Source organism: Heterocephalus glaber, unplaced genomic scaffold, assembly GCF_053883595.1.
Source record: "Heterocephalus glaber isolate CG9 unplaced genomic scaffold, H.glaber_assembly_v1.0 deba00001461, whole genome shotgun sequence".
Taxonomy (NCBI): domain Eukaryota; kingdom Metazoa; phylum Chordata; class Mammalia; order Rodentia; family Bathyergidae; genus Heterocephalus; species Heterocephalus glaber.
Window position 1 is genome coordinate 45,265,147 of NW_028258308.1, and position 25,012 is coordinate 45,290,158.

General features: G+C 38.1%; 1 protein-coding gene across 5 annotated transcripts in view; it reads left to right on the forward strand.

The window, feature by feature from the left end:
* Hook3 (hook microtubule tethering protein 3) overlaps window positions 1-25,012 on the forward strand; it is a 110,502-nt gene that overhangs the window by 8,883 nt on the left and 76,607 nt on the right. The gene's annotated exons all lie outside the window — the stretch shown is intronic.

The following is a 25,012-nucleotide window of genomic DNA, read 5'->3' on the forward strand; positions in this document are numbered from 1 at the left end:
CCATTCCTCTGTAGTATTTTCTACCCCTCTTAACCTTTTGTGTTATGCATAATTTCAAAGTATATGGGGTCCAGGAGGTCAGTGCCTTAGAGTGGGCAAAGACCAAGACTGCCCATACTAGCCATCATTTATTGGGTACACACAATAATTGGAGGGAGTATCTGGTGACTTAGGAGGCCGCAGTGATCCTATATCATATTGATGCAAATCTCATGCTGTTGAGGGTATAAAGGAAAGCATTCCCAGGACAGTAGTGAGATGAGTTAAGCTGATAAGGAATTTGTTCCTCCCAGGTGAAACTTTTCTCTTTTTGTATTACTACTTGGTTGTCAAAGAACCAGGATATCTTCTTTAGCTGATGTCTTCTTGCCCTTGAGCACCATAGCATCAAGCACCATCAAGGACCTCACCTGTGACTGGAGGCAAAACAGAGTTGTTTCCACATGGCATAGCCAGCTCTCGGGCAAGGCAACATTGGGATTTAGCTATAGTCATACTTTCAATTATGAAATGATTTTTCCTCAAAATTTATATAGAATGGCTCTCAACCCCTAAAGTATATGTACCATAGTGATTACTTACTTATGTCTCCCCACCCAAGTTGGAAATAAGAATGTAAGTGTGTAAGTTCTACATACAGCCAGGAGCTTAGTTTTTCACTGTTATGTCCTAGCAACTAGGAAAGTATCTGTTTTGTTTTAAAATTGAGCCATATGGCTGGGGATTTAGCTCAGTGGTTCTGCCGCCTGCCCCGCAAGCACAAGGACCTGAGTTTGAGCCTGGGTACCAAAAAAAAAAAAATTGAGCCGTATGAAATTACCATTTTCTGTAGGTAAAAATGATCAGATACTAGCACCTTCTCCTAGTTCAGTTTTCATGGACGCTTAACGATTGTGAATGACTAAAGGAATGGAACATTTGTTTGGGATACATAAAACTACCTTATTCTTAAAATTGGTATTATTATGGCTATCAACTTTTGACCTAGAAATTTGTCTGTGTGAATTGGGTTTTGCATGACTTGTTGATACTTTTATATTTTGAGGCCCTGAGCACTTGTTAGCTTGATGATTTAAAACCTTTACATATGACTACCTGGCATTTCCTGTAGTTTTGTTGAGAAACAGTCACTAAATGAATTCTAGGTGTTATTTACCTTATAGTAAGGTACGTAGAGTTGTGCATCTGAGAAGCAGAGATACCTACAATTTAGAGAACCTGTCTTTTATTTATTTATTTTTTGAAGTACCATGAGATGAACCTAGGGTCTTTATATTGAGGTACATCTCTAGCCCCTTCTTTTTTTAAAAAAAATTTTCTATCTCAAGAGAGAGACTAAGTTGCTGAGTTGCCCATATGAGTTTGAACTTGGAATCCTCCTGCCTCATTCTCCCAGAGTCCTGGGATTACAGGTGTGTGCTACCAGAGAATCTATCTTTGTGTCTTTTTAGTATTGGAAATTGGAAATTCATACTGGAAAACTAATATAACTTGTTTTCAGTTCTGTGCTTAATATACATGACATGTCTCTGTCTATATGTATTGGCACATAGGATTTATTTTATTTTTTTGGCACATAGGATTTTTGATGGCGCTTATCTTTTCTTTTTTATTGGTACTGGGGAATGAACTTGGGACCTTGTGCTTGGGAGGTAGTCAGGCGGCGGAACCACTGAGCTAAATCCCTGGCCCTGTGGAGCTTATCTTTTCAAACCTGGCCAGCCCTGGTTCTAGCACTCTTGAGATGAATGATCTCATTTTCACGGCCACTTCTGAGGGGTGCCATAATGTTTTTTGGCTTTCCAATGATGGAAAGTTTTACTGAATTTCTTAATAAGGATTATTTGTGAGGGTCTGGACCCGTGAGCTTTCCATGTAAATGTCAGTAAATGAATTTTTGCCAAACTAGTTTGGCTAGGACTTCAATCACTTGCAGAAACCAGAAGAGAGAATGTATATGTATATATTTTTGTGGGTTTTTGGGGGGGCATGGGGATGGTTTTGATTTTGAGACAGAGCCTCACTGTGTGGCCCAGGCTGGCCTTAAAATTTTGATCTCCTGCCGGGGATTTAGCTCAGTGGTTCTGCTGCCTGCCTCGAAAGTGCAAGGTCCCGAGTTCGATCCCTGGTCCCCCCCCCAAAAAATTTTGATTCTCCTACCTCAGCCTCCTGAGTGCCAAGATTGTAGGCATGCAGTGCTGCACCTGAGTGTATGTATGGTTGTTTTTGTTTTGTTTTGTTTTGTTTTTTGGTACCAGGGATCAAACTCAGGACCTTGCACCTGCAAGGAAGGTGGCGGAACCACTGAGCTAAATCCCTGGCCCCTGAGTGTATGTTTTATCCAAACAAGATACAAGGATCCAGACAAGGATGCTCAATCTCACCACATCTATTCAAAACAGTACTGGAAGTTCTGGCCTAAGGAAGAAAAAGAAATAAAATTCATCTAAATAGTAAAGGAAGAAGTAAAATTGTCACTGTTTGCTGATGACATGTTGTATATAGAAAACTAAAGATTACATAAAAATTATTAGAACTAGTGCATTCAGTAATGTTGCAGGATACAGAATTAACATACAAAAATACTGTTTTTGTACACTAACATGAACTATCTGAAAAAGAAATCAAGAAAACATTCTCATTTATAATAGCTAAAGAAGGAAAAAAACCCTCAAAACCCCACTATTAAAGGTGGTGAGAGATCTGTATACTGAAAACTGTAAAACATTCATAAAGTTAAAGAAGACATAAGTGGAAAAATACTGTTTATGGGTTGGAAGAATTGATTTTGTTAAAAATGTCCATTGTAGGGCCAGGGATTTAGCTCAGTGGTTTTGCCGCCTGCTTCGCAAGCGCAAGGACCCGAGTTCAATCCCCAGTACCAAAAAAAAATGTCCATTGTATATTGTTCCACAGCAATTTACAGATTCAAATGTGATCTCTCTCAAAACTCCAGTACCTTTTTTCTTTTGAGACAGGATCTTCCTATGTAGTTCAAGCTGACCTTGAATTCATGACCATTCTTCTACCTCTGATTCTCAGGTACTGAAATTGCAGGCTTATGGCACCACACCTGGTTCCAATGTCATTTTTCACAGAAATAAAAAGAATATCCTAAAGTTCATGTGGAACCACAATCTTGATGAAGAAAAACAAAGCAGGAGGCATTAAAGTACTGGAGTTTTAAGCTAAGTCAATTAAAATAATATGGTATTGGCATAAAAATAGGGACATTGAACAGTGGAAAAGAACAGAGATCCCAAACATGCCCCCACACATTTGTAGTCAGCTGACTTCCACAAACATGCTAAGAACACACAATGAGGAAAGGACAGTTTCTTTGATAAAGGGTATTGAGAACACTGCAGGTCAAAATGCAGAAGAATGAAATTGCCCCTTTTTTCTCCCCATATACAAAAATCAATTTAAAATGGATCCAAGGACCTTGTAAGTCTGAAATGAAAAATACTTGAAGAAAATAAGAAAAAATGCAATGATTTTTTTTTTTCAGGGATAATAAATTCTGGGCAGTGATATTCTTTTTCCTTGGATAATAAAGGAAATAGCCCACAGAACGGACATTTTACAGGTTGAGAGAAGATATTTGTAAGCATATTTCTATTAAAGGGTGAATATGCAAAAATAATATATAAGGAACTCAGTGTAATGGCAAATAAACAACTTGATTAAAAAATGGCCAAAGGACCTTAGTAGACATTTCTTAAAAGAAGATGTGTAAATGGCCAATAAGTTTATTTTTAAAATGCTTAACATCACTAATCATTAGGGAAATGCAATTGGTTTTTTTCTGGAGACAGAGTGTACAGCTTTATTCTTAACCCCGGTGGGTCAGTCTGGGATTTCTCCACAAAGAGACTGACAAACACTCAGCCAGAGCTAGGTTGTTACACATTTAGGGAAGGGGCGGGTTTATAAGTTTCAATCCTTTTACATATGGGCCCAACAACCTTATTGGTTACAGAATTTCACATATAGTGCGTCCATTGGTTAACACATTGCATTGAGTTTTAGCTTATTTGCATATGCCAGGAAGGCAGAACACAGAAAATTTCTGAGATGTTTGGGGGGGGGTGGGCAGGCCTGGGCATGTTAAAAGTAATAAAGGGAAGTCATCTTTCCTTGTTAGCAAGTCCAGCTTTAGCTACAGAGAAGTTTATTTCCCTTTCATTCCCTCTTTTTGATCCTAGTTGAATCTTCAACTTGTTTGTTGGTCTATGTTTTTACGTGTTTAAGTGTAAGCATCAGACCTTGAAGTTACCATCATTTGGTACGATTCTTGGATCTTAATGGAGTTAAGGCATTGAGAAATAAAGCGTATGAACCAATTTATAAAGCATGGATCGATTGTGAATAACACGAGGATACCAAAGAGAGGTCCTAATAAAGCACCTCTCTATGTCTTTTAGTCACTTAGAACACTCCTAGTTGTCAGGGTTTTTCTAAGTCAATCTAAACAAGATAGGATAGCAAACACCAGCATAAAACCCCAATATATAGCTAAAAGGAAACATCTCTGGAAAGTATTTCAGTCCTCTGGAGTAACAGTTATTAAGCCTATGTCAAGAATAAAGGCAGTCAAGGGCCAGCGATTTAGCTCAGTGGTTTAGCCGCCTGCTGTGCAAGTGCAAGGACCCAAGTTTGATCCCCAGTACCAAAAAAAAAGAATAAAGGCAGTCATTATTAGGTAGGCAAGAATAAAGGTGTCAGGGAAAGACCCAAGTCTGGAAAACATGGCAGTGGTTCATGGGTTGAGGTCCTCAGGCTTCAGCTGTGAGTTGACCTGTCAGCATCCAGAGTGACAGGTAGGTGTAGGGCCTTGAGTGTGTTGTCTCCTCAAGGTGATCTTTAAGGGAGTTGTCTTGTCGGTGTGGACCTCCCAGGAGTCCTCATGAGGGGGCTTCTTGATTCGAGAGTGATGAATCTGGCTGAATCTCTATAACTTTAATAGCTCCGTCCAATAATCTCGGTGGAACTAGTGAATGTGTCTCAACTGTTTTCCATGTTGGATCCTCCCTGTGTTGGCTCCTGGAGGGCTGGCACCTTGAGGGGGGCCCTGTCTAACTGCCTGCATGATATCTAATTAACTTACCTATCTGTAATCCTCCCTCTGAAGAAGTACCCCTAACTGCTCTGAGGGGACAAAGGGCGAGGACCATTCTGGCTACTTCCAGCTGAAGAAGGTCGTAGTTATGATCAGTAGTCAGAGTTATTCTACAGAGGGTCTGTCTAGGAAGTGCTAAGTTAATAGTTGGCTGTATAGGTCTAGAGTTCAGAAAAGTCCTAAATGGCAGTATGTACTTGGGTATTGTGCAGTTAAAGCCATAATGTATATTAAATCACCTAGGGGAGAATTTTAGATATGAAAAAAAAGTTATTGGTAAGAGTATCAACCAGCAGGAAGAAAGTCTGGAAGTGGGAGCTGCCTTGATGAGTAGAAACCATCATTTCGTAGTCTTAGTAGAAAGTTTTATCAAACATAAATGGTTCTGAGCATACTTGCATTAAGTTTTTTCTCTCCAGTCTTTGAGATCATTTTGTTTGTTCATCTGCTTTTCTGTCTGCTTTGTTTATTCATCAGCTTTCTTGTCTTCACTGTCATTCTTTTTATCCATGCAGTCCATTCATTCACTCATTCATTTATTAATCAGTAGGCTTTTACAGCACTTTTATGTTCACCACTAAATCTACTGAATGGAAGAGTTTCAGTGTGGAATTATGAAGAAATTCTTAAGGTGAACAGAAGTGATGGTTGCACATTGTTCATATTTTTTAGTGGTACTGAACTGTGCGCTTCAAAATGGTTATGATGCCCAGGTTTGGTGGCACATGGCTATTGTCACAGCTACTTGGGAGGCTGAGGCAGGAGTGCAAATTGGAAACTAGCCTGAGCACCTTAACAAGACCCTGTCTCAAAATAAAAAGATTGGGAATGTAGCTCATCACTTCCTGTATTCAATCCCCAGTACCTTAAAAAAAAAAATAGTTACTTATATGTTATATATATTTTATTATGATTTTTTTTTAAGTTTTTAAGAATTGAGCAGAAAATGTAGGGAGTTCTCAGGTGTAACCTGCTCCACCATGCTCACAGCCACCTTCTCTATCAGCATCCCACACCAGTGATACATTTGTTACAATTAATGTACCAACATTGCCACATTGTTGTCACACTGAGACCATGGTTTACATTAGGTTCAGTGTTGGTATTACACATTTTGCAGATACTGACATATGCATGTCATGTTGCTACCACTGTTAGTATAGAATCATTCTCCCCACCCCTACTTCTTCCTTACCCTGCCTGTTCATCCTTCCCCAAACCCTTGGCACCCTTGATCTTTCTGTCTCTGTGGTTTTGCCTTTTGTGGAGTATACATTTAATTACCTCCTAGTCCGCTCATGCTTGATAGCTCATTTCTTTTCAGAGCTTCTTTTTTTATTACAGCTTTATTGAAATGAAATTGACATACAATAAATTGTATTGGGGTTTGCTAGGAATTGAACTTAGGGTCTTATACATGCTAAGCATATGCTCTACCACTGTAGACCCTAGCCCCAATTATTATTATTTTTTTTTTGGTACTAGGGATCGAACTCAGGACCTTGATCTTGCGAAGGCAGGCAGTGGCACCACTGAGCTAAATCCCCAGCCCCCAATTTTCATATTTTTGAAGTATATAGTTTGATGAATTTTGACCTGTGTATACCCATGAAACTATCTATAGCCACAACAGGGAATATAACCAGCACTTCCAAAACTGTTCTTATGGCTCCTTTTCATCCTTCCTTCTCTGCCACCTTTTTCCATCTCCAAACAACCACTGATACATTTTGTCACTCTTGATTAGTTTGCATTTTCTAGAATTTTATGTAAATGAACTCATTTTGTTTGTTTTGTTGTTTTATTTTGATTTTTTTGTGGTACTAGGGATTGAACCCAGGACCTTCTCATTGAGCTGTATCTCCAGTCTTTTTTTTTTTTTTTTGAGACAAGGTTTCCCTAAATTGCCTTGCTTGGTTCAAACTTGGAATCATCCAGCCTCAGCCTCCCAGAGTGCTAGGTTATAGACATGTGCCACTATGCCTAGCATAGTATACTGTTTTCTTTTTTAAAAAATAAGGTGTGGCTCTTTCATCCAAATAAGTAGATTTATTCATGTTGTTGCCTTTTTATATCCTTTACATCTATCTCATTATATAGATGAATGTACCGTGATTTATCCATCCATGGATGTGTTAATGAACACATGTGGTTTATTTCCAGTTTTTGCCTATTTTATACAAATAAAGATGCTGTGAACATTAGCATGTGAGTCTTTGTATGAACATATGTTTTCATTTTTCTTGAGTGAATTCTATCTGGGAATCATTAGATATGGATCATCCAGCAGGTATGTATATTTTTAACATTTGAATAACTGTTAAACTTGGGAATGTATCATTTATATCCACATCTGCAGTGTATGAGAGTTCTCATTGCTCCAGATTCACTAGCACTTGCTGAGATCAGTCTTTTTTTTTGGTACTGGGGATCAAACTCGGGACCTTGTGTTTATGAGGCAGGCGGTGGAACCACTGAGCTAAATCCCCAGCCCTGAGATCAGTCTTTTAATATTAGCCATTTTAGTGACCATCTAGTGGTTTTAATTTGCATTTCTATAGTGACTGATGTTAAACATTCTTTTATATATTTGCCATACATCTGTCTTGTGTGGCAAATTGTCTACTATAATCTTTTGCAAATTTCTTTAGTTGAGTTGTCTTATTAATTTAGAATTTGTATATTCTAAATTACGTCCTTTGCCAGACATGATAATATTTTGAAATATCTTTTCCTGGTCTGTGGCTTCTCTGTCAGTTCAATAATGTTTTTTTGCAGTGCAAAACTTTCAGTTTTAGGATTTAGGTCAGTGGCACTGCACCTCCCTCGCAAGCACAAGGTCCTGAGTTCAATCCCCAGTACCAAATAATGTCTAGTTTATTAATTTAATTTTTTATTGTATTATAAAATCTTTTCCAAACACACAGTCACTAAGATTTTTCTCCTTTTTCTCCCTAGCTATTTTATAGTTTTAACACCTATATTTAAGTCTGTGATACATTTTGAGTTATTTTTCTCCATACAGTATAATCTGTAAGGATGGAAGTTGATTTTTCCATTTGTTGTTTAAGTACTAATTGCTGAAAAGATTCCTTTCTCAAGTTTTCAGGATATTTGGTCGTGTAAAACTGCTTAATGACTGACAGACCTTCTCCATGGATTATTAGATTTTTGTTCACTTAAATATTTTCCACCAACAGGTTAAGTCATTGAAAACTCCAAGATGAGTGAATTCTATCAGTTTGCATCAGTATATCAACAAATACAAATGAATTTTTTGACCTGTGACTGTTAATATGTAAATTCACATTTGTAGAATTTTTCTTTTATTTTTAGCTGCTTAGTTTGAAGACAGGGAACATTAGACAGTGTGAGTTTCTACAAAAGAGCACCCACTTTGGAGAATGCTGTATGAGACAGCAAGACTAGTACTCTTTATGCCATGAAACCTGTGATTCTTGGTGAATCTATACAGTGCCTATACCAAAGGACAGTTAGCACTTTGCCCTGATCCCACTGTGGCTCCCTTTGCTTTGTTATTCTGGAAGAATTTCATTTCTCCCCTAATAACACTGTGTCTGCAGTTATCTCATACCTGATGGCTATCTCTCTCACAAGGTTCCTATGCCACCCAGCACATCGGTGACGCTTCCCAGTAAGGCTTTCATCCCAGTACATCTTTCCTCACTTTCCTGAGAATCCTACCCTGTCCCTACCCTCAAACAGTTTGGATCCTAGCTCAATGTCGCTCTTTCCAATACTGTTCTTATTTAACTAAATTCTTGTAACTCAAATATACACACGTATATCATTGCCTGTCAGTTTCTTGAATTAATTTATCTTGTCTTCCACACAACGTCAGCCACCAATTCCAATAGTCATGCCTTCTAAATAATATGTAATCCCTCCATGATGTTTTCCATTTGTCATTGTTTTACCACTACTTCTTGTCTTTGCATTGCACTATCTCTGGAAGTGAGACTTCAGTAATTCTTTTATTTTCTAATACCTGTTGGACTTCACCTTCATACTGTTTCCCTTTCATCTTAACTCAGCTGCGATTCCTTAGTCAATCATAATCACTCCCTTGTCCATATATTAGCCCTCCTTTCTCTTATTTGTATTGTTTGACTAAACCACAACTCGTGTTAAATCTAATGTTTTACCTCCTCTGCTCACAAATATAATTGAAACTTGCTGGGAAGAAAAATCACAAACATCCTGATACTGTATTTCCCTAGTCTCCTAATTCTTCTGCTCTTCTACACGACAGCCTCATACATTGTTTCTTCATACCTCTATGTAGTTCTACCTTTCTTAGCCTTCCCATCTGATCACCCAAGTTAGGATACATTCTACTTGTAAGAAAATTGAATCAAAAGATTTCCCTAGAACCCCATGTCTGCTTTTTATCCACCTTCCAACACCTGTTTACTTTGCCTTGCTGCCTGTTACTACTATACATGATCTGTAGTACTGAGCAGAACAATCCTACTCTTAAAGCAAGAACCCACACTTTGTGTATTGGATCTCATTGTCTCTCACCTACTCAAGATCATCATACTTATACTTTCAGTCACATTCATTAGCATCCAAGCAAACTTGCTTTTATTTCTTTTGTCTTTAAAAATACTTCTTCTTTCTGCCAGACATTATTTCATTTCTCTTCCCTTTTGCAGCAAAACTCCTGGAAGGAATAGTTTATACACAACTGTCTGGATTTTTCCCCTCGTACTCTCTTAAATTCAATTCCATCAGGCTTTTCTTGCCACCATTATATTAAACTGCATCTATGAGCTACATGTTGCTAATTTGAGTAGTCTATTCTGAGTCTTTGTCTTTACCTGTCAGCATCATGTGACTACCCTCATAAAACTTTGTGAATTTGGCTTCATGGATACTAGATTGTTTTTTGTTTGGAGATAATATTTAGCTAGATAGTCTAGGCTGGCCTTGAATTCACTCTGTAGCCTAGGGTGGCATCAATCTCAAAATCCTCCTACCTCAGCCTCCTGAGTCCTCAGATTACAGGTGTGCTCCACCATACCTGGCTTAGAGTATTTCTTCTAGTCCTATTTGCTGCTCAGAACCCTACGTCTTTCATTTCACTTAAAATAAGAGCCAGAGTATTTAGAATAGTGTATAAGATCCTAAGGAATCATGCTCTTTATTTGTTACCACACCAGCTTCATTGGCTGTTCTTTCCCTCAGTGGCCTCCTTGCGCATTTTCAGCTACATTGGGCATCTCCTATGCTTTTTTTTTTTTTTCTCTTTTATTGGTACATTTTAGGTATACAATTCATTTACATTTATCATTGGGTGTTTGTACCTGTACATGATATATCTTGGTTCTTTTTTTTTTTTTTCCCCATTACCTGTGCACCCTTCACCGCCTCTGCCTTTCCCTATTTACATAGATTTCATTTCCATTTTTTTTTTCTTTTCTCATAGTTTTCCCTTCCCTCTTTTCCTTTCCCCTTCCCCTCCCTTCACTCCTTCGTCTTTGGACCTTTTTTCCTATTTCAAATTATCAATTACTCATTTTAATCATTTTAACCCTTGTTTACAGTATCAGTTTCTCGCACTAGTGAAAGTATTCGGTATTTACACGTGTGTCCTATTTTTTTCACTTAAGAGTATGGCCTTGATATACATCCATTTACCTATAAATGACTCTAGTTTTTCATTCTTCCAATTTTAGTATATGTGCTGCCAAAGCAAGCACAAGTTTTTCATTCTTTATGGCTGAGTAGTACTCCATTTTATTAAAAAAACACATTTTCTTTATATAGTTTCCAGTTGATGGGCACTTGGGCTGCTTCCAAGCTTTAGCTATTACAAACTGTACCGCTATGAACATAGGTGCACATATATCACTGTGGTATGATTCTTTTAATTCTTTTGGGAAGATACCCAGCAGGAGAATAGCTTGGTCAAATGGGACCTCTAGTCCTAGTTCTTTGAGTTATCTCCATACTGACTTCCACAGTGGTTGCACCAGTCTGCACTCCCAACAGCAATGGAGAAGGGTTCCTTTCTCCCCTCAACCCTGCCAGCATTAGTATTTGTCATTGGCTGATTTCTTGATAGCAGCCATTCTTTCTGGGGTGAGGTGGAATCTCAGTGTTGTTTTGATCTGCATCTCTCGAATGACGAGTGATGTTGAACATTTTTTTCATATATTTGTTTGCTGCTTTTACTTCCTTGTCTGAGAAATGTCTGTTCATTTCAGATGCCCATGTTTGAATTGGGTCTTTGAATTTGGGGGGGGTCTGATTTTTTTCAATTCGTTATATATTCTAGATAGTAGTCCTTTGTCTGAGGTACAGCTGTTAAAAATTTTTTCCCATATTGTAGGTTGTCTGTTAGCTCTGTTGGTGGTTTCTCTTGCAGTGCAGAAGCTTTTTAATATGATGATATCCCAGTTGTTTATTCTTTCTGCTAGTTCCTGTGCTGCTCAAGTTTTGTTCATGAAGTCTTTTCCTATCCCAATGTCTTGAAGAGTTCTATCTAACTTATCTTCCAGCAAGTTTAGTGTTTCTGTCTCAATATTTAGATCTTTAATCCACTTTGATCTTAGTTTAGTGCATGGTGATAGTTATGGGTCTAGTTTCAATCTTTGGCAGGTTGAAATCCAGTTTTTTCAACACCATTTATTAAATAGGCTATCTTTCCTCCAATGAGGGTGGTTGGCTCCTTTGTCAAAGATGAGGTGGCTGAGCATGTCTGGAGTTGTTTCTTCATCTTCTCATCTATTCTACTGATCCTGAGGTCTGTTGCTTTGCCAGTAGCATGCTGATTTTATCACAGTAGCTTTGTAGTATAGTTTCAAGTTGGGGACTGTGATACCCCCAGCCATGTCTCTGTTGCTTAGAATTGCTTTAGCAATTCTGGGTCTCTGGTTCCAAATGAATTTTTGGATTGTTTTCTTTAGTTCTGTGAAGTTATATTGTTGGAATTTCAACTGGCATTGCATTGAATCTATATAGTAGTTTTGGAAGTATGGCCATTTTCACTATATTGGTTCTTCCTACCCAGGAGGAGCAAGGGATGTCTTTCCATTTTCTTGTATCCTCTTAGATCTCTTTGTTCAGAGTGCTGTAGTTTTCAGTGTAGAGGTCTTTTGGATGTTATTGTAAAAGGAATTGTTTCCCTAATTTCTCTCTCAGTGAGTGTGTTATTTGTGTACAAGAAGGCTATTGCTTTTTGAGTGGTGACCTTGTGTCCAGCTACTCTACTGAATCTGTCAATTAAGTCTAGAAGTCTTTTGGCAGAGTTTTGTGGGTCTTCTATGTAAAGTATCATATCGTCAGCAAATAATGACAGTTTACCTTCTTCTTTTCCTATCTTTATTCCTTTTATTTCTTTCTCTTTTCTAATTGCAGTGGCTAATGTTTCCAGAACTATATTGAACAGGAGTGGTGATAGTGGGCATCCTTGTCTTGTTCCTGATTTTAGCATGAAGGTTTTCAGTTTTTGACCATTTAGTATGATGTTGGCTGTTGGTTTTTCATAGATAGGCTTAATCAGGTTAAGATAAAGACCTTCTGTTCCAATTTTCTGTAGGGTTTTTATCATGAATGGGTGCTGGATTTTGTCAAATGCTTTTTCTGCATCTATTGAGATGATCATATGGTTTTTGTCCTTGACTCTGTTAATATGGTGTATTACATTTATTGATTTACGAATGTTGAACCATCCTTGCATCCCTGGGATAAATCCGACTTGGCCAGGTTGTATGATCTTCTTGATGACCCTCTGTATTCTGTTTGCCAGTATCTTATTGAGGGTTTTTGCTTCTATGTTCATTAGGGAGATTGGCCTGTAGTTCTCTTTTTGGGTTGGGTCTTTCCCTTGTTTTGGAATCAAAGTAACACTTGCTTCCAGGAATGAATTTGGAAGCCTTGCTTCCCTTTCAATTTCCTTGATGAGTTTAAAGAGTAACGGCAATGAAGCATCAGGACCTGGGCATTTCTTTGTTGGTAAGTTTTCTGTTACATTTTCAGTTTCACTCATTGTTATTGGGGTGTTTAGAATTTCTATATCTTCATTTGACTTTGGCAGTTCGTATGTATCTAGGAATCTGCCCATTTCTTCTGTGTTTTCCATTTTATTAGAGTATAGGTTCTCAAAGTAGATATTGATGATTCTCTGGATTTCTGTTAGATTTGTTGTGGCTTCCTTCACCTTTTCATTCTTAATTTCATGGATTTGAGCCTTTTCTTTCCTTTTTTTGATAAGGTTGGCTAAAGGCTCATCGATGTTATTTATTCTTTCAAAAAACCAACTCTTTGATTCATTGATTTTTTTTGTATAATTCTCTTAGTCTCCATTGGATTGATTTCTGCTCTGATCTTTATAATTTCCCCTCTTGTACGAGCTTTGTTTGTTTTATCCTGTTTTTTTGATAAGGGAGATCGAACTCAGGTCTTTGCGCTTGCGAGGCAGGCGGCGGAACCACTGAGCTAAATCCCTGGACCCCTCTTGTACGAGCTTTGGGTTTGTTATGCTCTTCTTTTTCTAGGAGCTTGCCTTAACTTGTCTAGGTTCTGCATTAACTTGTTTAACTGCGTTCTCTCTGTTGTCTTAATATGGGCATTCACTGCTGTGAATTTCCCATGTAGAACTGCTTTCATTGTGTCCCACCCATTCCTATATGTTGTACTGGCATTATCATTTACCTGTAGAAACTGTCTAATTTCTTCTTTAATTTCCTCTGTCACCCATTGGTTGTTGAGGAGGGTGTTCAATTTCCATATGTTTGTGGGTGTTTTGTGGATTCTTATGTTACTGATCTCCAATTTTATTGCACTATGGTCTGATAATATACAGGGGGTAACTTCAGTTCTTTTACATTTACTTAGACATGTCCTATGAGCTAGCATGTGGTCTATTCTGGAGAATGACCTGTGTGCAGTCGAAAAGAATGTGTATTCCGATTTTGTGGGGTGGAGCAGTGTCAACATCTGTTAAGTCCATTTGTTCAATAGCTTGGTTCAGTTCTAGAATTTCCTTGTTAGCTTTTTGTCTAGATGATCTGTCTATTTGTGATAGTGGGGTATTGAGGCCCCCCACTACAATTGTGTGTTTATTAGGTTTTTCATGTCTATTAATATTTGTTTTATATAGTTGGGGCCATTCGTATTTGGTGCATATATATTTAGGATCGTCTTCTCTTCCTCTTGGATTGTTCCCTTCACAGGGTTTTAGTGACCATCTTTTTCTCTCTTAATTAGTTTTGGTTTGAAATCTACTTTGTCTGCAAATAAGATTTCTGCCCCTGCTTTCTTCTGGGTTCCTGTGGCGTGGAGAACTGTTTTCCATGCTTTTACTTTCAGTCTATAAGTTTCTTTTTGAGTTAGGTGTGTTTCTTGTATACAGCATATTGTTGCATTTTCCTTTTTAATCCATTCTGCCAGTCTATTTCTTTTGATTGGTGAATTGAGGCCATTAACATTGAGGGTTATAATTGATAGATATTGATTTATCCTTGTCATGATGTTTTACTTTTGCTGGCTCTTTTATTTCTTATTTTTCCCCCTTTCCCTTTAGTTTCTTACCTTGCCTGGTGGCTTCCCTCTGTTGGGCCTCATGGAGTTGTGACCTTCATTGCTTTTTTCTAGGATATTGTCTAGAATTGCTTGTAGTGCTGGTTTGGTGTTCATGAAATTTCTCAGGTGTTCTTTGTCATGGAAGTATCTAATTTCCCCATTGATTTTGAAAGAAAATTTTGCAGGATACAACAGTCTAGGTTGGAAGTTATTTTCTTTTAGGGCTTGAAATACTTCAGTCCAGGCTGTCCTTGATTTGAGGGTTTGTGTTGAGAAGTCTGCTGTGATTCTGATGGGCTTTCCTTTGTAGGTGATTTGTTTCTTTTCTCTAACTGCTTGTAGGATTTTGTTTTTCTGTTGGGTTTCTGGGATCTTGACTATGATATGTCGAGATGTAGATTTTTTTTGATCATGGCTAGTTGGAGTTCTATATGCCTCACTTCTCTGTATGTCCAATTCTCTACCTCTGTCTGGGAAGTTTTCCACTATTCTGTCAACAGTTTTTTTATGTCAGTTGTGCTTTCTCCTGTTCTTTCATGGACTCCTGTCAGTCTTATGTTATTCTTCTTTGAATTGCTTGGAGTTGTTGGATTGATTTCTCATGGTCCCTTACTATTTTTAAGAAATCTCTATTTTCATGGTCTCTATCTGCGGTCCTGTCTTCTATGTCTGATATTCTATCTTCAGATTCCCTTAATCTGCTGTGGATACTTTCAGTGGAGTTTTTGATCTCCTGAATATCTGTTTGAATCTGATTAATGGATTCCATTTCTTTCTTATGTTGGGCTATCATGGTTTCCATTTCTTATGCTGGGTATTCATGGCTTCCAGCATGTTTCTGAATTCATCTATTTTTTTAATCTCTTTCTGTTCTAGATCCTCTAATCATGTCTTTCACTCTCCTCACCATCTCTGTGGATATCTGGGAGATTATTTCTGCTTTGCATTTTTCTAGAGCCTCATTCGTCCGTTTTGTTACTTCCTGTGCTATCAGTTCAGGGTATCCAGGTGGTTGGTTATGGGACTTTTCCGTCTCATTTCCCCCAGGATTTACCCTTGGTGGGGTGGAAGTCTGAGTTTGTGCCTTGCTTAAATGTCTTCTCATTTTTGTTTTTGGTACTGTCCTTGGTTTGACTCCTGGGTTGATAGTTTGAAATTGCTTATTGCAGGTATCTGTGTTGCTTGTAATTAGAACCCTTATGGAATGATTGCTTCTCAGAGGTGTCTTCCAGATATAGCTGGTCTTTAAGTTTTGAGTCTATTGACTAAGGCTATCTCATTTTCCTTATACTAGAAAGGTTTATTGACTAGGTCAATACCAGCACCTTTGCCCAAGTGATACAGTCAGCAACACCATTGCATCAAGTACATCTTTGAAAATGACATTTTGTGGTAGTTATTAATCTATCACCTTTAGCTGTGTGACTTAAATCAAGATCAAGGACCAACCCAACATATAGTGAATAAACTTCCATATAACAGCTTTACCCTTTGGGATGGGGAGTTGAGGGGTTTGGGGAGGAAGGGACAGATGGGAAGAAGGATAGGGGAAGGTTAGCAGTATGGTCAGAGGACACAGGTGAGAAGGAAAAAGAGAATAATAGGAAAATAAAGAAGAACTCTGAATGAAGACTAAAACAGGGACAAAAAGGGAAGATGAACAATGTGAGAGAGCAAGAGAGTGAGTGTAAGAGAGAGAAACAAAAGAAAGAAGAAAAGAAAAAAAGGAGAGAAAAACAAATCCTTGCAAAGAATAGGGGAAAAAATTAAAGATAGGGGCAAAAGAAAAGAAAAAAACCAAACTAGTAATACTAATTTTAGGAATAAAAAATAACCATGAAGATGAAGGGCCTCTTTCAGGTTATGTCTCTGCTGTCAAAATAGGTAACGTGGGTTGCAGTGTGCATATATAAGTCAATGAGTCTCAGGAAGCTAGTCGCACACCTGTGAGATTCAGGCAGATTTCTGGCTGCAAGTCCCAAGCTGAGCTCCCTGTCCTCCTGTTGGCTGAACTCTGCAGAGTTGTATTGCAGGTTCCAGCTATGCTTCCCCTGAAGATAGTCCGGGTCCTGCTGGGAGGTGAAGATGACTCCAACTTACCCAGTACAGTGGTCTGGTGGTCCAGTGTCCTCTGTGTCTTTGTAGTGTGGAACCAGGTGGCTGTACAGAGGGGAGGGGGGGTGTCCAGTGGATTGCTGCCGGGGCGTAGTCTGATTCAGCGCGTTCTGCGGGACCCAGGATGTTGCTATGGCGTCTGCAGTGGGCTGATTTGGTGGGCTCAGCTGGACTGCAAAGTTGCTATGGCGTCGCACACCTGTCTGCAGCGGGCTGATTCAGCACGTTCTGCGCGACTCGCGGTGCTGCTATGGGGTCCGCAGACCTCTCCTATGCTTCTATGGACTTTTGTAAGACCTGTCATTCAATCTTAACTGACATTTGCCCATTCCTCAGTGAAACCTACTGTTACCACCCTATTTAATACTGCTGCTACTACCCGTACACCCCATATTCCTATACTCTGTTGAATAAATGAATAAGAAATTAAACAAGTTGACTTTAAAATTTAAAAAGAATCAATTTGATCTTATTTTAGCCCTTGTCTTTGAGAATGATTCACCGTTCTAGTTTTCCATCAAGAATCTCCTGGACACCAATTGAGTCTCCTGTATTTTAGTTTAATTCTGTTACGAACTCCCTGAAGTAGCTCAAACTCAATAAGTTAAAGACAAAGTCCTTCAATTCTGAGTTAGTATAGACCTCACACGTTAAGGTAAGGCCCTATTCCCCCAAGCCTGCGTTTAAGAGGGTGGCTAAAAATGGGGTCCCCAGTGCACCCATACTTCCTCTGGCCAATTACAAATTCAAGGATTTCCTTACTCCCCAACCTTGAGGTTTGATTATTTATTAGAATGACTCACAAAACTGGAAAATACTGTACTTTATTGTAAAAGACATAACTCAGAAATACCTGAAAGGAAGAGAAGCATAGGGCAAGCGAGGTGTGGAATTAAGGTTTGTCAGCCTGGAAGATCCCAGGTGTTGTATACAATTTGTATTTGTAGTTCTGTTACATCAGGCATGATTAAGTCATTGGCCATGGATTGAACTCAATCTCCCGACCTCCTCTGCCCTTCCTAATAGTCAGAGTATGGGGTTGAAATGTCCTGGCGGAGGGGGAAGGTTGTTGAGACAGAGATTCACTTTGTAGTTTAGGCTGGCCTTGAACTCACTGTGTAGCCTAGGCTGGCCTTGAACTCGTGGCAATCCTATTGCCTCAGCCTCTTCAGTCCTGAGATTACAGGAGTGTGCCACTATGCCAGTTCTGAAAGTTCTAACTTCTCATTATATGACTGTCTTTTGAAACCAGCCGTGACCCTGCAGCTACCTGGGGGCCCCACCATGAATCACCTCATTAACATAAACTCTGATATGGTCAGAGGGTCTCATTAACTATTATGAGACCCTTCTGTCATGAAATTTCAAGAGTTTTAAGAGATCAGACCAAAAACCGGGACAAAACTTAAATGTATTTTTTATTTTACCACAACTACATGCTGATAAGTATGATAAAGTAGAAAATTGTGCCTCTCCGTTTTGAAAAAATAAACCATGTGAAATAAAATAAAAGTTAAGCAATCGACGGTGGAATGCATCATAATAAAATGACATTTTCAATTTTGTAGTGTCCCAAGTTGTGTGCTTTGGTTTAGAATTTATTCCTTATGTGCCTATATTGCTTATTTTGATTCGGGGGCTAAACTCTATTTCTGTTGTCATCATAGGTAAGAAATTATTCTAGTCAGTTCTCTAATACATAATTAATGGCAGTGGACCAATATGATTGTTTGGTGTTTTTTTATTTTGTACCAGAGATTGAACTGGGGACTTTGTGCTTGCAAGGCAGGTGGTGGAACCACTGAGCTAAGCCCTTGGCCCAATACGATTATTTTAGTTAATTAGGTCATTGGGAAATAGGCATACCTAGTGTCAAAAGATAAAATTAAAATAAATTTAAAGATCTCTTCCCCCTAGTACTGAGGATTGAACCCCAAGGCACTTTACCACTGAGCTACATCTGCAGCCCTTTTAACATTTTTAGTTTTGAGATAAGGTCTTATTAAGTTTCTCATATAAAGCTCAAACCAGGAATCCAACTGCTTCACCCTTCAGAAGCAGTTTAAAGGTCTTAACTAGCTTTTATCTATGACCTTAGAATTGGAAACACTTCCCTATATAAAATAGTATTCTCATGAGCCACAGAGAGGGTTTTATAGATAGAAAAGGGCTGAAGAAAGCAGAAACAGGAACCAGAAGCACATTGGTCATTTCATGTAATGGTTAAAACAGAGGGTACTTTTTAAAATCACACCAGATACAAACTGGCTATTATCTCTTGGTCTTCCTTTCATGGAAGGTTAGACAGCTTAATTTTGGCTAACTTTTTTTTATATCCTTTTATTGGTACATTTTAGGTATACAATATAATGTCATTCATCATTGGAAATTTGCACCTTTACATACTCTCTTGGTTCTTATTTTTTCTCCCTTCCCCTGCCCTCCCTTCAACCTCTCCATTCCTCCCTATTTACAAAGACCTTGTTTCCTTTTCTCATATTAATTCCATTCCCTTCTTTCCTTTCCCCTACCCCTCCCACTTCCCCTTCCCCTTTGCCCCTTTTCTTCCTGTTTCACATTATCTATTATACCTTTTAGTCCTTATTTACACTTTCAGTTTCTCACACTAGAGAAACTATTTGGTATTTACACATGTGTGTCCTATTTATTTCATTTAAGAGTATTGCCTCAGTGTACATCCATTTAGCAATAAATGTCTCTAATTTCTCATTTTTGATGGCTGAGTATTACTCCATTTTATTAAAATAACACATTTTCTTGGTCCAGTCTCCAGTTGATGGGCATTTGGGCTGTTTCCAAGTTTTAGCTATTACAAACTGCACTGCTATGAACATGGATGCACATATATCACTGTGGTATGATTCTTTTAATTCTTTGGGGAAGATCCCCAGCAGGGGAATAACTGCGTCAAATGGGACTTCCAGTCCTAGTTCTTTGAGGTATCTCAGTACTGATTTCCACAGTGGTTGCACCAGTCTACACTCCCACCAGCGGTGGAGCACGGTTCCTCTTTCCCCACATCCCCACCAGCATTTGTTAATTGGTTGATTTCATGATAGCAGCCATTCTTTCTGGAGTGAGGTGGAATCTCAGCATTGTTTTCATTTGCATCTCTCCAATGACCAGTGATATTGAACATTTTTTCATGTGTTTATTTGCCATTTCTACTTTTTTGTGTGAGAAATGTCTGTACATTTCAGATGCCCATTTTCGGATTGGGTCTTTAAATTTGGGAAGTCTGATTTTTTTAAGTTCTTTATAAATTCGAGATAGTAGACCTTTGTCTGAGGGACCGCTGGCGAAAATTTTTTCCCACATTATGGGTTGTCTCTTCACACTGCTGGTGGTTTCTCTTGCTGTGCAGAAGCTTTTTAGTAAGAGATCTCACTTCTTGATTGTTTTTGCTAGTTCATAGGCAACTGAGGGTTTGTTCATAAAGTCTTTTCCTACCCCAATATCTTCAAGAGTTCTACCTAACCTCTGTTCCAGCCGATTCAGCGTTTCTATTTTTATATTTAGATCTTTAATCCATTTTGATTTTAGTTTAGTGCATGGTGAGAGATATATGTGTAGTTTTAGTCTTTGGCAACTTGAAGCCCACTTTCTCCAGCACCATTTATGAAAGAGGCTATCTTTCCTCCAGCAAGGCTGTTTGGTTCCTTTGTCAAAGGTGAGGTGGCCGAGTGTGTCTGGAGTTGTTTCTGCATCTTCTAATCTGTTCCACTGGTCCTCAGGTCTGTTTCTTTGCCAGTACCATGCTGTTTTTATCATAGTAGCTTTGTAGTATAGTTTCAAGTTGGGGGTTGTAACACCCCCAATTTTGGCTAACTTTCGTGACTGGATTTTGATTTGGATTTTTGAGTCTGATGCAAGAGCTCAGTCCAAACCAATGGTCTCATAGATATTTTATATAACACTTAAGAATCAGCACATCTATAAAAATTATTAAAAGTTTGCTTATGAAAAGGCCATACTAAGAAAAGGAATCAAAATACATTTATTTTGGATTCCATCTGAATTTGGAGGAGTTCATAAAGAATTTTGCATTAAGTAATTATAGAAATAGAAATTTAGTAGATTTTTGTTATTTCTGTGAAAGTATTTGTAAGAGGATTATTTTTTTAGGAATTAAGGATTAAAATGAACGGGTTTTTCCTTTAAGCTATGACTTGTATATAATTACAGACAAGTAAATGTGTTATTGGTAAAATATAAGGAAATTATTTTACATATACATGTATATATTTTTTCTTGGCAAGGTCAGGACATAGGAAAAAGCTAAAGATGCCTTCTTATGAGAAATGTCCATAGCAAGATTATCAATTTTATTTACATGTCTGTGCAGAAATATATTAAGAGCTTTGAGAATATTGCCTTGGTGTTGTTTGATCCTAGAGTGAGACCATTAATTGAAGAGTACTTATAAAACATTGTTAAAATTTTAAACTACTTAAAGAAATGGAAGTTATAACTACTGGCCTGCATAGAACCAAAGTTTATTACTAGGAAAAGCCACATTGAATATAATAAAGTTGTAGTCTATTACTCATTCTTTTTTTGTTGTAGTTTTATGAGTATTCTATTTGAGACAGAATTTCACTGTGTAGCCCAGGCTGACTTCACACTTGTGATCCTCCCGCCTTACCCTCCCAAGAGCTGGGATTACAGGTGTTCACCACCATTCCCACCTTAGACTACTGTTCTGTCTACATAATAGATTGCAAGCTTATTAAATTTAATCACTTTCCAAAATTTTATTGAGAAGCTTCTATGTGCCAGAGTTGAGATATTGGGCAGTATGTCTAGCAGTAGTGACTAGCAAATGCTGGCCCCTAATTAATGTAGTGTCAGGAGTGATGTAATTGTTTTTCTATATGTGATCTGGTTTACTGAGCATTAAGAAGATAATTAGCCAAGGGAAGTAGTGTTTTGTTTTGTTTGCCTAGAACCAGTTATATGTTGAATTCTGATTTGACAAAATAATTGTACTCTCAACTCTGCCACTTAACTATCTGACTGAACTTGTGAAAATTACTTCATTTCTATGTCTGATGGTCCTTAACTGTAACTTAACAGTCGTCCCTTCATTGCAGTACTTTTGTGACTGCCAGTGCTTGGTATATAGCATATGACGCAATAGGTACATTCCTGATGTAATACATGACATACATATTTTTGTTGTCTGTCTCAGAGTTTCATTTAGTAATCTTTTAAGGAATAAGCAAACTATATCATATTGTTCTGATTTGAAACATTTTTTTCAGGCTGTTTTATTCATAGGAAGTGTTGTTCCCAATGAAGTATTTCATAACCTTGTAGTAGTCAGGGTATATAATTTGTTAAACATTCTAAAGCATTTTTAAAGCACTTTCTGGTGAAATACAAGTATCTTTTAGCCTTGTGAACCTGACTTCCCACCTAGCTAGTAAAGTAAGTGAGTGCCTTCGGCTTTAGGTAATCAGGAACATCAGGAATACACAGCACTGGACTCACAGATGATGATGACCCTGTTCATGAGTTTCTTTCATTGAAAAGATTGTGCCTTTTAGACTATTTTGGTATCAAAAATAACATTGAAAATTTTCTAACTTCTATGATCTTTAGGGTAGTTCTTTAATATTTTAGTAGAATCCACTTTGTTGTCTTTGGTGTTACCTGTTTTTCTTAGAGATTCTAAGCAAACAGAACAGTTGGGAGCTGTCTGCCGGTTTACAGCAGACCCTTTTTCTGTTCCCACACCTCTCTAACAGTCCTGGTCCTTACTTGCAGGCATGGGTGTGTCTTACTTGTAGTGTTGTCTCCTACTGACTATTTGTAATTGGATAGAACATTTGAGTTTTCGGGGGATTTAGAATTGAGACCAAATGCCAAGCTAGTCTTTCATTATTGGAACTGAAGTGATAAAGACTTCAAATACATTTGTGGCCATTTCCAGCCTTGTATATAGAGAAGGTCTGAAGAGCGAAAATGGCATAGATAGGCAGAAAGAAGCAAAGATAAAACTCAGCACTGTCTGGAATCTTACTCCAGTGTTTTGTTCAGCCCCCAGCTGTGTTTAGTGTCATAACACACCTCATTGATCTTCAAGTACGTAGCCCTTTTCTTGCATGAATTTGCTCAAATTGGTTTCTCTTACTAGCAAAAGATCCTCAACTAAAAACACAAAATTAAACATAGGTCAATATGAATATCTACATGCCAAACAACGAAGTTAGTTCCCTTCCTCTCACTATATACAAATGAGTCATCAACCCAAATATAAGAGCTAAAAGTATATAAAATTCTTACAGGAAAATGGAATAAATCTTTCTGACTTTGAATTAGGCATAGGTTTCTTAGTTAAGACAACAAAAAGTACAGGATATTGACCTTCTCAAAATTAAAAACCTGTGTGCAAAATAGGCCATCAAGACAGTGAAAAGAGGCTGGGTATGGCGTCTCACACCTGTAATCCTTGCACTCTGGGAGGGCGAGGCAGGAGAATGGCAAATTTCAACCCAGCCTCAGAAATTTAGTAAGTCCCTATCTCAAAATAAAAAATTTTGGGGTCAGGAATTTAGCTCAGTTGCTTACACCACCTGCCTCGCAAGCGCAAGGACCCAAGTTTGATCCCCAGTACCAAAAAAATAAATAAATAAATAAATAAAAATAAATTTTTTAGGTGCATAATGAGAAGGAAGAACCCTGAAGTCCAGTCTTGACCTCCCCTAGTTGGGGGAACATTTGAAAGCCCTAGACCCCTGGAAAGGCTTAGCTTGTGCAGTGTGTATGCCAGGAGTGCGGTGAATTAACAAGACTTTTTGTGATTGCCCTATTGAAAGATCTTCAAAGTATAATAAGTTTGCATCATGGAACTCTAGTAAATGTGCTTTTCACTAGGTTTATCCTATTTTTCAGTCTTTTGGTAAACATTTATGAAGCTTCTCCCAAATGTCAGAGTATATTACTTTGTGATCCCTGGGGTTAAGAAGATAAGCACACTCCCTGCCATTGAAAACTGCTGAGTGGAGTGAAAGACCACCCTGTAAACCCAAATTGAAATAAACAATAACTGCTATCAAAAAATTGTTTTTTAAGCTGGGGATATAGCTCAGTGTGAAAGCCCTGAAGGAAAGAAAGAAAGAAGGCAGGATGGGGGATTAAATTTGTTCTTGTATCCTGAATATTAAAACAAAAACCAAAAACTTACAATTTGATAATGATAAACACCCTAATTTTTCTTTTTTGCAGTAATAAGGATTGAGCCCGGGGCTTTCTCACTGAATTGCATCCCCAACTCTTTATTTTCTATTTTGGGATAAGATCTCACTAATTTGCCCAGGCTGAGCTTGAACTTGGTGATCCTCATGCCTCTGCGTCCCACAGTGCTAGAATTATAGACATATGCCAATTAGTCTGGCTCCAGTTTTTCAGTGCGCAAACAATCTGAATAGACTTGTCACCAAAGAAGATATACAAATGGCAAAAAAAAAAAAAAAATCCCATGAATAGTCACTTACCATCATTAGCCATCAGAGAAACCCCAAAACACAATTAGAAACCACTTCATGTTCATTTGGATGGCTGTCACTAAACAAATAATATGTTGGCAAGGCTGTGGAAAAATTGGAACCCACATACATTGCTGGCAAGATTGCATAATGGTTCAGTTACCTTGGGAAACAGTTTGGTTATGCTTCAAATGTTAAACGTGGAGTTATCATAGGACTCAACAATTCTACCCCTAGGCATATACCCACATGAAACTTGTCCACACAGAAACTGGTATACAAGTGTCAACATATCATTGTTTGTAATAGCTAAAAAGTAGAAATAGTACTGCATGTACTCATGTGTTGCCTAATAGCAGGCACAATGAGAAATGTATTATTAGACAATTTTTGTCATTATGCAGATGTCATGCTTATAATAGAAACTAAGGTAGCTACAGCATCACTAGGCAATATAATCTTTTTTTTCTTTGGTACCGGGGATTGAACTCGGGTCCTTGTGCTTGCGCAGCAGGCGTCGAAACCACTGAGCTAAATCCCCGGCCCTAGGCAATATAATCTTAAGAGACCACCATAGTATATGCTATCATGGGCCAGAATGTTATGTAGTATGTGATGGTATATCTATAAATGAAATATTATTCAGCCTTTAAAAGCAGCAGGGTTTTAATGCATGCTGCAGTATAAACTTTAACACACTAAACCACACAGA